Genomic DNA, 16,205 nt, shown 5'->3' on the forward strand with positions numbered 1-16,205 from the left:
AGTTATGAGTAAGTTTGCGACATCACCTCCTGCTAGAAATCTTTATATGTCGCATGTGCTTGATAATGCTTATGATGCTACTGCTAGAGATGCTATGCTTGATATTATGCCTGATGATACTATGCCTGATATTGCTTTTCCTGATGATGCTAGAAATGCTATGCCTGATACTGCTTTGCCTGATGATGCTAGAAATGCTATGCCTGATACTGCTTTGCCTGATGATGCTAGAGATGCTATTTTGCCTGATGATGCTATGCTTGATACTGCTAGAGATACTACTTTGCCTAATGTTCCACTAGGGGTGTTCCTTGATTCTCATATTGCTAGAGTTACTGCCAATGCTCGTGATGCTTCTGAAACTACCGATACTATTGAGATAGAACCTGCTTTTGCTCCTGCTAGATCTAGCTCTCCTACATATGAATTGCCTGATATACCTGAGGGTTATGTTATGGAGGGAGAGATAGCTGAGGATATTCTTGCTTGTAAGGATGCCTATGACGCTGAGAAATTACTTCTCAAGTGGAAGCAAAAATCTCAGGAAGCTAGGATGAAATACGACCCAAAGTTTGCCACTTCACCTATCTATATCACCGATAAGGATTATGAATTCTCTATCGACCCTGAGATAATCTCTCTAGTCGAATCTGATCCTTTTCACGGTTATGAGTCTGGGACGGTCGTAGCCCATCTTGCCAAACTACACGATATAGCCACCCTTTTCACTAATGAGGAGAAGATCCGCCACTACTACATCCTTAAGCTGTTTCCTTTCTCTCTAAAGGATGCTGCTAAAGCCTGGTTCACCTCTCTTGCTCCTGGATGTGTGAGTAGTCCCCAGGATATGGTTTATTACTTCTATGAGAAATATTTCCCAGCCCATAAGAAGCAAGCTGCCTTGCAGGAAATATACAACTTTGCTCAACTCCAAGAAGAGAGTCTTCCACAGCCTAGGGGGAGGCTCGTCCAGCTACAGGATGCTTTGCTTGATCACCCTCTTAAGAAGAATGAGGTACTTGATATCCTCTATAACGGACTTACCGATGCCTCTAGAGACCACCTAGATAGTGGTGCCAGTTGTGTTTTTAGGGAACGAACTGTAGAACAAGCTGAGACCCTACTGAATAACATCTTGATCAACGATAATGCTTGGACTATTCCCGAACCACCTCCTAAGCCAACTCCTAAGAAAAGAGGTATTCTATTCCTCAGTCCCAAAGATATGCAAGAAGCCAAGAAATCTATGCAAGAGAAAGGCATTAGATCTGAAGATGTCAAAAATCTACCACCTATCGAAGAGATCCATGGTCTCGATAACCCGATACAGGTAGTAGAAGTGAATTCTCTGCGTAGGTTTGATGAGAGTGATATTCCTTTTGATAAACCTGCTAGCCTATGCTTTGATGAATTTGAAAACTTTGTTGCCAAACAACAAAGTTTCAATGATTATGTTAGCAGACATTTGGAATAAAGTACTCGTATGCTTAGCCATTTAAGTGCTTGTGTAGACAGAAATGTCAATGATTTGAAGCTTCTGAGTAAACATGCTTCTATGATTACTACTCAGGTAGAACAAGTACTTAAAGCTCAGAATGACTTGCTTAGTGAATTAAATGACAACTCTGTCAGAGTCATTACTAGAGGAGGCAAAATGATTCGGGAACCTTTGTATCCTGAAGGTCATCCTAAGAGAATTGATCAAGATTCTCAAGGAATCAATGCTGATACACCCAGTCATCCTAAGGAGAAGAAGAAGGATGATAGAAGCCTGCATGCCAGTTCACCAAATACTGTCACACCTGAAGAACCTAATGATATTTCTGCGTCTGATGCAGAAACACAATCTGGTGATGAACATGAACCTGGTGACAATATGGACAGTGATGTTCATAATAATGCTCAACCTAGCAATGATGAGGATGTGGAGATTGAACCTACGGTTAATCCTGATAACCCGCAACCTAAGAAATATGATACGGATGACTTCACTGCTAGGAAGCATGGTAAAGAAAGGGAGCCATGGGTTCAGAGACCTATGCCCTTTCCTCCTAAGCCATCCAAGAAAAAGGATGATGAGGATTTTGAGCGCTTCGTTGAGATGATAAGACCCATCTTTCTGCAGATGCGGTTAACTGATATGCTCAAGATGTATCTGTATGCCAAGTACATGAAAGATATCGTGACTAATAAACGGAAGATACCAGATCTTGAGATCTCCACCATGCTTGCCAATTACACTTTCAAAGGTGGAACTCCTAAGAAACTTGGTGATCCCGGAGTGCCCACTATACCTTGCTCCATTAAAGGAAACTACGTAAGAACTGCCTTATGTGACCTTGGAGCCGGTGTTAGTGTTATGCCGCTCTCTCTTTATCGTAGACTTGAATTGGATAAGTTGACACCCACTGAAATTTCTCTGCAAATGGCTGACAAATCAACTGCTTTCCCTATCGGCATTTGCGAGGATGTGCCTGTTGTGGTTGCTAACACCACTATCTTAACAGACTTTGTTATCTTGGATATTCCCTAGGACGATGCCATGGCTGTCATCCTCGGAAGACCCTTTTTAAATACTACAGGGGCTGTTATAGATTGCAACAAAGGAAATGTCACTTTCCATGTCAACGGTAATGAGCACACAGTGCACTTTCCGAATAAACGATATCAAGTACATTGCATCAATGCTACTGAAAAGACTTCATCGATTCTTATAGGGAGCTTTGAATGCCCCATTCCTTGTGTCAAGATGAAGTATGATTTGCTTGTTGGGGAGATACATATCCCCATTGAGGTGACTTAGTGGCTATTCGAAAATTCTCCGCTCTCTCTTGCGATTCGAGAAGGTTTTGTCCTGAGGACTTGATCAACCCCATTGACAGATTTCTTTCGATGACCATGAAATGGATGAATCAAAGATTTCATTTTATTTTGCTTAGAAGAAAAATGATAGAATTAGTTTAGTTTTTCCTGTTTTCTGTTTTAGCGTCCCGGAGAAAAATACCTCGAAAATAAATGTTCTTCGATGGTCCTGAAAATTTCGTATGATTTTTTCTGGAATTTTTGAAAATTACTGGGCCTGAGAGCTGGCCTGGGGGGCCAGACTAGTGGGCCACAAGCCCTGCCACCGCCACCCACCCCCTGGTGGTGGAGTGCAAGCTTGTGGGGCCCACAGGGACCCCCTCCACTCATTCCGGCTCCCAACCTCTTCTTCCACCTCGAGAAAAAATTGTTTCGCAGCTCAAACCCGTGTTCTTGCTTATTTGGCTGTGATTTTCGATCTCCTTGCTCAAAGCATCATTCTCCGAACCGTTTTGGGGAAATTACTCCTTGGTAAGTGACTCCTCCATTGGTCCAATTAGTTTTTGCTCTAGTGCTTTATCCTTCGTGTATTCTTGCTACCTTGGTGACCCTGTTCTTGAGCTAGAAATGTTGATTTTAGCTGGTTCCAAGTAGTTTTAGCGCGTGATACGGTCTCTAGGCACTAGTAGGAGTTGTTGCTACAAGTTGGGTTAATCCTTGTTCACTTTTCTTTCGAAGTCTCTAAAAATTTCAGAATTTTTCAGAGCTAGAAAAAGGAAAAGATGAGGAGGTTCTTGAGAGGCTCTTCAAGCCGTAACCCCAAGGAGGATGAGAAGAACCACCCCAAGTACGTAGTCCCTCGAGTCACAAAAGTTCGAGCGTGCGAGTGGCCAAGTGATGAATTTTTGCGCGCCGCCGGACTTTATGAAGACTTTTATTACTTGGTGTTGAAAGCGGGTCTTACTGCGTTCGTTGAAGGTAAGTTCTCACAATACCTCCTCCTCACCAATATTTTTGTTCAAAGCTTCAACTTTTATCCGAGGAAGAATCCTCCCATGGTTGAGTTCATGATATACGATGTCCCCCAGTGCATGATGCTGCAGGATTTTTGCAATGTATGCAAATTACCTTATGTTGGGGATATCCGTGACCCTCGTCCACGGGACTTGGAGGATTTCATTGGTTCTATTGCTATTGGAGAGGAGAGAGGAGTGTCTCGCGCTAGAATTGCTAGCATACATTTTTCTGTGCTTCGGTACTTCTCATTATTTGTGGGAAAATGTTTGATTGTCCGTGCGGAGGCTGGATCACTTAGTTCTCCAGACCTTGCGGTTTTGCGCGAAGGCCTTTATAACGATAAGACTTATAGCTTGGGCGCTATAGTAGCTCAACGGTTGAACCTGAACCGTTCTAAAGGTGTCGTCTATGGAGGTATCTACGCTACCCATCTTGCGAGACACTTTGAGATACCCATTAGACTGGGAGAGGAAGGAGAGATGCTTCTCCCTGAGAAATATCTGGATTATGACAGCATGGTTCGCCATGATTTTCTGGATAGAGATGCTAGTAGACGGATGACTTATAACCTGGTATTTAGTGAGGGTACTCGAGAGACTATTACTTTGCCTGCTCCTTCTTTGTTCGATCTTCATTCAGGCAGGTACACTATTATGCCCTCGGACATCTACGCATATTGGGGCTTGGCCCAACCACAGGTGCATGTGCCCGAGTCGCTAGTCGAGTACCAGACGCCAGTTTATCAGTGGGAGCCAGAGGAGCTCACACAACAGTGGCATCCACAGTCTGCTCCGGAGTATCCTGGAGCTGATTATTTCCCACCTTGGGAGTAGACCAAGCTAGGCCAAAAGCCTAAGCTTGGGGGAGTACGTGTTCTCACCGAGTTTAAATTCATGCTTATGCTTTCACTTTGTTAGCCGATGTTTACACTTTGCCACTGTATTATCCATGCTAGTTTATTTTCGTTTTCTTGTTTTCCTATTTTTTGTCCTTTTGTGAAAACCCAAAAAGATTTTTCTTTCTTCTTTTGCTTGTTGGGAGCTTTCTCGTATAAATAGTTTTCTTTTTCTTTGTGTCAAGGTAGAAGATATTGGTTACAATGTTTATTGGTTCTTACATGCTTACCTGTTTAGCTTTCAAAGAGCCATATTACTTTGTCTTCTCCTTTGTGTTTGCCTGCAGATTCAGCTTAGTCCAATGCACGAGCACTCTTATTATCGTTCACATTGTTCGATCGTGCAAATGAAAGGCAACAATGATGATATATGATGAAGTGACTGAGACTGAAAAGCTGGTATGAACTCTATCTATTTTGTTTTTGTAAATATGACTAGCTTGTCGACCCAGATTTAGCTTTGTTGTGAGAGAACCATGTTTGCAATGACAACTTAGAGATCATAGTTTCTGATACCATGCTTATTTAGCTGAGAGCTTATAATGGTTTGTCTTGAATGCCAACATAGATTTTGAGATGACTATGATGTAGTATGATAGGATGGTATTCTCCTTTGAATGTTTCAAGTGGCTTGACTTGGCGCATGTTCATGCATGCAGTTGAAACAAAATCAACATAGCCTCTATGATGTTCGTGTTCATGGTGATTTATATCATGTTCATGCTTGCATTTAATGTTAGTCAAACTCATTGCATCTTGATGACTGTTGTCGCTCTCTAGTTGGTCGCTTCCTAGTCTTTTGTTAGCAATCACTTGTACTAAGCGGAATACTGCTTGTGCATCCACTTCCATAAACCCAAAAGTTTTTCCACGAGAGTCCACCATACCTACCTATTTGCGGTATCTACCTGCCGTTCCAAGTAAATTTGCATGTGCCATTCTCTAAACCTTCAAGAAATAATCTGTTTTGCATGCCCGAACCGCTCATGTGGTGACAGGGGGATATCGGTATCTTCCATGCTAGGAGTGTTATCCTCGACATGTGTTTATTCACTGTCATTCACGAGAAAGGGGATGGTAATTGGAATGCCCAGTTCCACGCTTAAATCGAAAACATAACTGTAAAACAAGACTCCCCCGGATTGATGTTAGTATGGACGGTACCCGAGGATTCGACTAGCCGTGGAGTGTGATTGATTGGTGGTGGGGGAGTTAAAACTTTACTTTTCTGTTTGGGAACCGCCTATAGCATGAGTAGCATGGAAGATATTGAGAACTCTTGGTCATTGCGTTGATAATGAAAGCATGCCACCCAAAATTATTATCTCTGTTTTCAAAGCTTGAGCTCTGGCACCTCTGCAAATCAATGCTTCCCTCTGCGGAGGGCCTGTCTATTTATTTTCCTGTCGAGTCATCCTCCTCTTATATAAGCACCAATTAGAGAGCACCTCTGTCATTTTTATGTTTTGCTTTTGATTGATATTGAGTATGACTATGACTGGATCTTCGTTGCTATGAATTACAATGTTTAGTCAGCCCTTGATCTTCGAAAGTGCTCTGCATTTATGTTTTGCGATCACACAAAGAGCTAGCGAGATACCACCTATTCATATTGCTTCATGCTTGTTTTGATTGAAGTGTTGGTATTTGAAACTCATTATTATTTGCTCGTTAGCTGATTATGCCATTGATATTAGCTTACCGTGAGACCTTTGTGTCATTTGCTTATGTGGTTAACTTGTGATCTTGCTGAAATTCTGGTTATGAGTTAGACATAGTTGCAACAACAAGATCAAACAGAGTTTGTCAAAGTTTTTCTTTCTCTCTCAGTTGGTCAACTGAGTTGCTTGAGGACAAGCAAGGTTTTAAGCTTGGGGGAGTTGATACGTCTCCATCGTATATACTTTTCCAAACTCGGTTGCCCTTGTTTTGGACTCTAATTTGCATGATTTGAATGGAACTAACCTGGACTAACGCTGTTTTCAGCAGAATTGCCTTGGTGTTATTTTTGTGCACAAATCAAAGTTCTCCAAACGTCCTGAAAATTTACGGGGAGCATTTTTGGAAAATATGAAAAGTATCTCCGCCAAGTTCCACCTGAGGGGGTGGGCCAGTGGGCCACAAGCCCTGGCTCCGCCACCACCCCCTGGTGGCGATGGGCAGGCTTGTGAGGCCCACACGGCTCTGCCGCCCCCAATTCCAGCTCTATAAGTTCCCTTTCGTCCCAGAAAAAATAAAAAAGAGAAGTTTTCGTCGCGTTTGCGATACGGAGGCGCCGCCACCACCTGTTCTTCATCTGGAGGGCAGATCTGGAGTCCGTCTTGGGCTCCGAAGAGGGGAAATCGTCGCCATCGTCATCATCAACCTTCTTCTCTCTCCAATTCCATGAAGCTCTTCGTCGTTCGTGAGTAATCTATTCGTAGGCTCGCTGGGCGGTGATGAGTAGGATGAGATCTATCATGTAATCGAGTTAGTTTTGATGGGGATTGATCCCTAGTATCCACTATGTTCTGAGATTGATGTTGCTACTACTTTGCCATGCTTAATGCTTGTCACTAGGGCCCGAGTGCCATGATTTCATATCTGAAATTATTATGTTGTCACCAATATATGTGTGTTTTAGATACGATCTTGCAAGTTGTAGTTACCTACTATGTGTTATGATCCGGCAACCCCGGAGTGACAATAACCGGAACCACTCCTGGTGATGACCATAGTTTGAGGAGTTCATGTGTTCACCAAGTGCTAATGCGTTGGTCCGGTTCTTTATTAAAAGGAGAACCTTAATATCCCGTAGTTTCCATTTGGACCCCGCTGCCATGGGAGGGATGGACAATAGATGTCATGCAAGTTCCCTAAGCACGTATGACGACACACGGAATGCATGCCTACATCACATTGACGAACGGGAGCTAGCCACATATCTCTCCGTGTTATAACTGTTGCATGATGAATATCATCCAAACAAATCACCGACCCATTGCCTACGAGTTTGTACTTCTGCTGTTGTTACTACTATTGCTACTGCTGTTACTTGTCTTGCTCTGCTGCTACTGTTGCTACTACTCTCGCTTGCTACTGTTGCTACTTGCTACCGATGTCACTATTGCTTTTCCTTGCTGCTGCTATTGCTTGTTACACTGCTGCTACCTGCTACAATTTTGGTTCGCTGGTCGTTGACGGGAACTGACAATTTCCGTCAACGAGGCAACTTGGCGCCATTAATACAATCGTTAGGAATAGTTTGCCGTCAACAGATCGTTTCTGACACCGTTGTTATCATACTACTTTGTTGTTACTACTTTGCTTGCAGATACTAATTTTTCGGGTGTGGTTGAATCTAACATATTCAGCTGCTAATACTTGAGAGTATCCTCTCACCTCCTATAGGCGTACCAACAAATTTGGGTCGAATACTCTACCCTCGAAAACTGCTACGATCCCACGCGCTAGTGGGCCGTCAACAACATTTTTCTAGTTTCGATTGCCGGAGAGTGCTAGCAGCATTCTTCTGGTGTCGTTGCAAAGGGGAAGAACAGTTGACATCAGGTATCACCGTCGCTTCGGAAAAGCGTCGGATGGAGGCCACGCAGCGCGAGTATAACTCCGCATACGGCCTCACTCCGATTTCTGAGGCTCCTACCTAGCTTGGATCGGTCCGCAGCCGCGGCCGGTTCATCGCTGAAGTCCTAGGTGGCGATCTGTCCACCTACGAGACCCCTGCAGCCAACATGAGAGCGGCTCAGGCGGCCATGGAGGAGATGGCGAGCCTGGAAGGCGATGAGCGCGCTTTCCAGGAGAAGCGGGTCAAGCACCTCCTTGACGCAGCCAACCAGCAGCACGCTCGGTTTGACCCCAGTCAGGCCCAGTCAGAGTCTCCAGGACCCAACCCCGGAGCACGCCGCAACCCTAGTGGTCAGCATCATGCAGAAGGATCTTCCTCGCATCGCCCTTCCGGCCGAAGGGGCGAGGGAAGCCAAGACCGGCGCTCCCAGCGCCAGAGCGAGCACACTTCGGGCTTGCGTCGCGGAGGTGACGAGGGCGATTTGGAGTGTGAGACTCTTCCCCCGCGAAGAACTCATGTCTCTGGTTCGCGAGGCGCCTCCCCTCTCGCCACTCGGGCTGGCGCTCACACTTCTCAAGATGATTGGGATGCTCGCTGGCGTCTCATCGTCCTGGCCCAGTCATCCCTCCTAGAGGAAGACGGTCCCGTCGGTCCGGCCTGCTTCGGCCCCCGGATCCGAGGGTAGCCGTTCCCCCGAGGTTTCACCTTGCCTCAGGACACGCCCAAATACAATGGCACGGCCAAGCCAGAGGACTGGATGATTGACTACACCACGGCCGTCAGCATTGCCAGGGGCAACAAGCGCGTAGCGGTCCGCTACGTGCCACTCATGTTGACCGGCTAGGCCCGGACTTGGCTTAACAGCCTTCCGGCCGGCAGTGTCAAATCCTGGGTGGACTTCGAGGAGGCGTTCATCCGCTATTTCACTAGCACCTACAAGCGCCCTGGCCGGCCCCGCGAGCTGGCCATGTGCATCCAGAAGCCCGACGAACCCCTTCGCGACTACGTCACCCGGTGGACAGAGCTCCGTAATTCTTGCGAGGGGGTGCATGAGGTACAAGCCATCCAGTACTTCATCGACGGTTGCCGAGACGGCACCCTCCTCAAGCATAAGCTTATGTGCTCCAAACCCACCTCTCTGGCGGTGCTCGTGGCCAAGGCGGACAAATACGCCACGGCCGACTCGGCGATGCGCGTCAAGGTGACCGCCTCAGACAAGGCTGTCCCTACGCCGGCTACTCCCAAGCCGGCTGGGGACAACCGAGGCGGCCAAAACATCAACAAGCGCAAGGCGGATCAGATGGATTCCCGCTCCAACAGAAAGTTGGTGGCCGGCGTGGAGGGCGAAACATCGGCTCCTCAAGCCGGCCCACCACGAAAGCGTCCCAACCGGAACAACACCAACTGGCTGCCCAAGCAATCCTTCGAGCAGCTGCTCGACGCCCCCTGCAAGATACATTCTAGGGTGCGGCCGTCCACCCATACCCTTCGACAGTGCAGCTTTGCACGCCGGCTGTCGCAAGGGGATGGCCTGCCGGCTCCCCAGGTGCGCAGGCGGCACCTCGTGCACTGGCTCCTGGCCACGCTCCGGCTCCGCTGCCGCCGCCTCGCGAAGACGGCCACCGCCAAGACGACTACCCTCATCAAGACGGAGCGTTCGTCGTCTTCACCAGTGAAGGCGACGACAAGCACAACCTGCGCCAGAGGCGGCGCGAGGTGAATGCCACGGTCCCCCCGGTTCCCCAGTACATGCATTGGTCGGACAAACCAATCACATTGAGCCGGGTGGACCATCCTGCGGTGATGCCCAACCCGGGATCATACGTGCTCGTCCTCGACCCCACCTTCGCCTCCGAGAGGCTCACCTGCCGATTCTCCCGGGTGTTGGTCGACGGCGGCAGCAGTATCAACATCCTCTACCTCGACACTCTCCTCAAGCTCGGACTCAAGGAGACGGACGTCCTACCGACAAGTATTGTCTTCCATGGCATCGTGCCTGGGCAGTCCTACTCGCCCATTGGTAAGATCCAGCTGGACGTCCTCTTCGGCGACAAAGCCCACTTCCGCCGAGAGTCCATATGGTTCGAGGTAGTGGAACTCAGCAGCTCGTATCACGCGTTGCTGGGAAGACCGACTCTGGCCAAGTTTATGGCTATTCCGCACTACGCCTACCTAAAGATGCAGATGTCGGGTCCCAAGGGCATCATCACTGTTGTTGGCGACTACAAGAAGTCGCTCAAGTGTGCCCAAGATAGTAGCCACCTTGCCGATGCCTTGGTGACTGCTGAGGAGAAGCGGCAGATCGACCTCGTGGCCCAGGCTACTGAGCAGCCGATGATTCCTTCTCCTCCGTCCCAATCGGCCGGCGAGGGCTCTTTCAAGCTAGCTAAAGAGACCAAGCAGGTCCCACTCGACCTTGCCAACCCAAAGCAGTGCGTCACCATCTGGGCTGGCCTCAGCCCCAAATAGGAAGGCGAGCTCGTCGACTTCCTCCATGAGAATCGGGACATCTTTGCATGGTCCCCCAAGGACATGTCGGGTGTTCCGAGGAAGTACGCCGAGCACAAACTTCACGTGCGTCCGGATGCAAAGCCGGTGAAACAACCCTTGCGAACTTCGCCGAGGGGAAGCGACGCACGATCGGAGAAGAGATCACCCGGTTCCTTGCAGACGGCTTCATCATGGAGGTTTTCCACCCGGACTGGCTGGCTAATCCAGTCCTGGTGTTGAAGAAGAACAACACTTGGCGAATGTGTATCGACTACACTAGCCTAAATAAGGCTTGTCCGAAAGACCCTTTCGCGTTGCCTAGGATAGATCAAGTGATCGACTCCACTACACGCTGCGAACTGCTGTCGTTTCTGGATGCTTATTCAGGCTACCATCAAATCAAGCTGGATCGAGCTGATCGCCTGAAGACCTCCTTCATCACGCCTTTTGGGGCCTACTGCTACACCACCATGACGTTCGGTCTGAAGAACGCATGTGCGACGTTCCAACGCTGCATGCAGCAGTGCCTACTACCACAGATCGGCAGAAACATCCACATCTATGAGGATGACATCATCGTCAAGACGAAGCAGCACTTCAGCCTCCTCGACGACTTGCGGGAGACGTTCGCCAACCTGCGCGAGTACAAGATTCGGCTCAACCCAGAGAAGTGCGTCTTTGGGGTTCCAGGCGGCAAACTCTTAGGGTTCTTCGTGTCCGCCCGCGGTATCGAGGCGAACCCCGAGAAGATCGGCACCATCGAGCGGATGGTGCGGCCGGATCGAATCCTCGACGTCCAGAAGTTCGTCGGCTGCTTGGCGTCCCTTAGCCGGTTCGTCAGCCGGCTTGGCGGGAAGGCCCTTCCACTCTACCACATCATGAAGAAGACAACGAAGTTCGAGTGGAACAACCAGGCGGACGAAGCCTTCCGCGACCTCAAGCGGGTAATCTCGAGCCTGCCAATCTTGGCAACGCCGTCTAAAAGGGAACCATACTCATATACATTGCAGCGACCACTCGCGTGGTTAGCGTAGTGTTGGTAGTTCAGTGTATGGAGGAGGGCAAGGCACTGCCAGTACAGCGCCCTGTCTATTACCTTAGCGAGGTCTTGCACGCCTCCAAGCAGAACTATCCGCATTCTCAAAAAATGTGTTGTGGTGTTTACCTTGCTGCAAAGAAGTTGAAGCAATACTTCCAAGAGCATGCCATCACCGTGGTAAGCACTCCTCCACTTTCAGAGATCATGGGCAACCGTGATGCCACAGGCAGGATTACCAAATGGTCCATCACTATGGCGGACCACGATATCCGGTACGAGCCCCGCACCGCCATCAAATCTCAGGTGGTGGCCGACTTCTTAGTCGACTCGGCCGAGACCCAGTTTGAGCCACCGCCTCCAGACTCCACGCATTGGCGGATGCACTTCGACGGCTCGAAGATGCGGACAGGACTGGGAGCCGGCATCGTCTTGACGTCTCCGAAAGGGGACCAGCTCAAGTATGCTCTCCATATCCACTTTGCCGCCTCCAACAACGTTGCCGAATACGAAGCACTTGCTCACGGCCTCTGGCTCGCCAAGGAGATCAGCATCTGGTGGCTTATATGCTTTGGCGACTCCGACTTGGTGGTACAGCAAGTCTCTGGCGAATGGGACGCCAGGGACGCCAACATGGCAAGCTACCGCTTCCTCATCCAGCAGCTCAGCGGCCCCTTCGAAGGCTGTGAGTTCCACCACGTTCCCAGGGTAGAAAATGAGGCGGCTGATACACTGGCAAAGATCGGCTCCATGAGACAGGCCATTCCAGCCGGTGTCTCCCTCGAGCAACTCCATAAGCCGTCTATCAGGCCGTCTCCCAAATCGACATCGATCTTTGTGCCGGTAGACTCTATGGTGCAAGCGCCATCGGCTCCACCAGTTACGTAGGCCGCAGCTCCTAGGCCGGCTATGTTGGCTATGCCGACTCCAATAGCGGCATCGGCTGAGTCCACGGTACAAGCACCGTCGGCTCCACCAACTACGCTGGCTATAGTTCCAGTGCTGGCTACGTTGACCACGCTGACTCCAATGGCGGCACCGGCTACAACAAACAACTCCGGCTCTGCCTGGCCTCGAATCCTGTCGCCTCGACACCCAGTGGGTGGACGTTGATACGTCTCAAACGTATCTATAATTTTTGATGGTTTCATGATGTTATCTTGTCAACTTTGGATGTTTTACGTACCTTTTATATCTTTTTGGGGACTAACTTATTAATTTAGTGCCAAGTGCCAGTTCCTGTTTTTTCTGTGTTTTTGGCTCTTTTCAAATCTGATTTTGGAACGGAGTCCAAACGGAATAAAATCCCCGAAATGATTTTTCCCGAACGGAAGAAGATCAGGGGGCCTGTGGGCCAAGCCAGGAGGGCTCCAGGGAGCCCACAAGCCCCCACTCCGCCACCAGGGGAGGCGGCGGTGGCAGGGCTTGTGGCCTCCCTGAGCGCCCCCTGACCTAGATCTTCGGCCTATATATTACCTAAAATACAGCAAAAAATCAGGGGATCCACGAAAATACTTTTCCGCCGTCGCAAGCTTCCGTTTCTGCGAGATCTCATCTGGAGACCCTTCCCGACGCCCTGCTGGAGGGGACTTTGGAGTTGGAGGGCTTCTTCATCATCATCATCGCCCCTCCAATGACTCATGAGTAGTTCACTTCAGACCTACGGGTCCGTAGTTAGTAGCTAGATGGCTTCTTCTCTCTCTTGGATCTTCAATACAAAGTTCTCCATGATCTTCATGGAGATCTATCCGATGTAATCTTCTTTGGCGGTGTGTTTGTCGAGATCCGATGAATTGTGGATTTGTGATCAGATTATCTATGATATATATTTGAGTCTTTGCTGATTTCTTATATGCATGATTTGATATCCTTGTAAGTCTCTCCGAGTCTTGGGTTTTGTTTGGCCACCTAGATCTATGATTCTTGCAATGGGAGAAGTGCTTGGTTTTGGGTTCTACCATGTGGTGACCTTTCCCAGTGACAGTAGGGGCAGCAAGGCACACATTAAGTAGCTGCCATCAAGGGTAACAAGATGGGCTCTGTCGTTGATATGAGATTGTCCATCTACATCATGTCATCTTTCTTAAGGCGTTACTCTGTTCTTTTGGACTTAATACACTAGATGCATGTTGTATAGCGGTCGACGTGTGGAGTAATAGTAGTAGATGCAGACAGTATCGGTCTACTTGTTTTGGATGTGATGCCTATAGATATAATCATTGCCATAGATGACGTCACGACTTTGCACGGTTCTATCAATTGCTCGACAGTAATTTGTTCACCCACCGTCTACTTGCTTTCATGAGAGAAGCCACTAGTAAACACTACTCCCCCCAGGTCTATTCACATCTATCGTTTACACCTCCTCTTTTACTTTGCTTTGTTACTTTGTTGCTTTTAGTTCTCACTTGGCAAACAATCTATAAGGGATTGACAACCCCTTTAAAGCGTTGGGAGCAAGCTTTTTGTGTTTGTGCAGGATCTTGTGATACTCCTCCACTGGATCGATACCTTGGTTCTCAAACTGAGGGAAATACTTACCACCGCTGTGCTACATCACCCTTTCCTCTTCGAGGGAACACCAATGCAAGGCTCCAAGGCCACGGGGGAAATCCTTTGCGTATTTGCCTAGGAAGTCCCTTAAGGCGTAGCCGTAGCAGAAGGATTCGTGGTGCCGTCGACACGACTATTCCTGTCGCCGTTGCCGGGGAAGCACAGCTGACATCGGAAGTATTTCTGACGCCGTTGCCGGGGAAGCACAGCTGACATCAGAAGTATTTCTGGCGCCGTTGCCGGGGAGGAGAGATCAAGATCTATCCAAGTAGGTCTCACAAACTCATCTCTTGCATTTACTTTTGTTGCTAGTTGTCTCTCGTTTTCTTCTCCCCCACTTCACATTTGCCGTTTTCTTTTGCCTTTCTCCTTCGCCGTTTTATTTTGCCTTTGCCGTTTCCCTTTGCCAGTTTTCTTGCTTGCTTGTGTGCTTGTTTGTTTGTTGAAGTCATCATGGCTGAAAACACGAAACTTTGCGACTTCTCGAGCACTAATAATAATGATTTTATTAGTACTCCGATTGCTCCCGCCACTAGTGCGGAATCGTATGAAATCAACGCAGCTTTGCTGAATCTTGTTATGAAAGAGCAATTCCCTGGCCTTCCTAGTGAAGATGCCGCATCCCATCTCAATACCTTCATTGATCTTTGTGATATGCAAAAGAAAAGAGATGTGGATAATGACGTGATTAAGTTGAAACTTTTTCCTTTCTCATTGCGAGATCGCGCAAAAACTTGGTTTCCTTCTTTGCCTAAATATAGCATCGATTCTTGGGATAAGTGCAAAGATGCTTACATATCCAAGTATTTTCCGCCGGCTAAGATCATCTCCTTACGTAACGATATCATGAATTTCAAGCAACTTGATCAGGAACACGTTGCACAATCTTGGGAGAGGATGAAGCTTATGATTAGAAATTGTCCCGCTCATGGCTTGAGTTTGTGGATGATTATACAAATCTTTTACGCTGGCTTGAATTTCGCTTCTCGCAATATCTTAGACTCCGCCTCAGGTGGAACGTTCATGGAAATCACGTTAGGAGACGCTACAAAACTCCTAGACAATATCATGACCAACTACTCTCAGTGGCACACTGAAAGGTCGCCTGCTAGCAAAAAGGTGCACGCTATAGAAAAAATTAACTCGCTTAGTGCTAAGATGGACGAGTTGATTAATTTGGCTGCTAGTAGAAACGCTACCGTAGATCCTAATGAGATGCCACTATCTTCTTTGATTGAGAGTAGCAACGCTAGTTTGGACGTGAATTTTGTTGGTAGGAACAATTTTGGCAACAACAATGCTTTTAGAGGAAACTATGTTCCTAGGCCTTTTCCTAGTAACTCCTCTAACAATTATGGCAATTCCTACAACAACACTTATGGAAATCACAACAAATTACCCTCTGATTTAGAGAGTAATATCAAAGAGTTCATCAACTCTCAAAAGATTATCAATGCGTCCATAGAGGAAAAACTACTCAAAATTGACGATTTGGCTAAGAGCGTTGATAGGATGTATTGTGATATTGATGCTTTGAAAGTTAGATGCGCTCCTCCCAAGGTCAACTTGGATGAAACTTTGAAAGCTATGCGTGTCTCCATGAATGAGAGCAAAGAAAGAACCTCCCAAATTCGCGCTAGGCATGAATAGTTTAAAAGGGTGCGTTCTAGTGATGCAAATCATGAAGATCTTAAAGTGCTTGGTGTGTCTCCTCTTGAATCTTTGTTTTCGCGTGTCAAACCTATTTATGGAGGGTCTGGATATGAATCCACTTTGGTTGAAAAACGCCCCAATGATTCGGAGTCCACCCATCTTGATGATAAAGGTGTGGAGAGTGGAGTAGAAGA

Source organism: Hordeum vulgare, chromosome 6H, assembly GCF_904849725.1.
Source record: "Hordeum vulgare subsp. vulgare chromosome 6H, MorexV3_pseudomolecules_assembly, whole genome shotgun sequence".
Lineage (NCBI taxonomy): Eukaryota > Viridiplantae > Streptophyta > Magnoliopsida > Poales > Poaceae > Hordeum > Hordeum vulgare.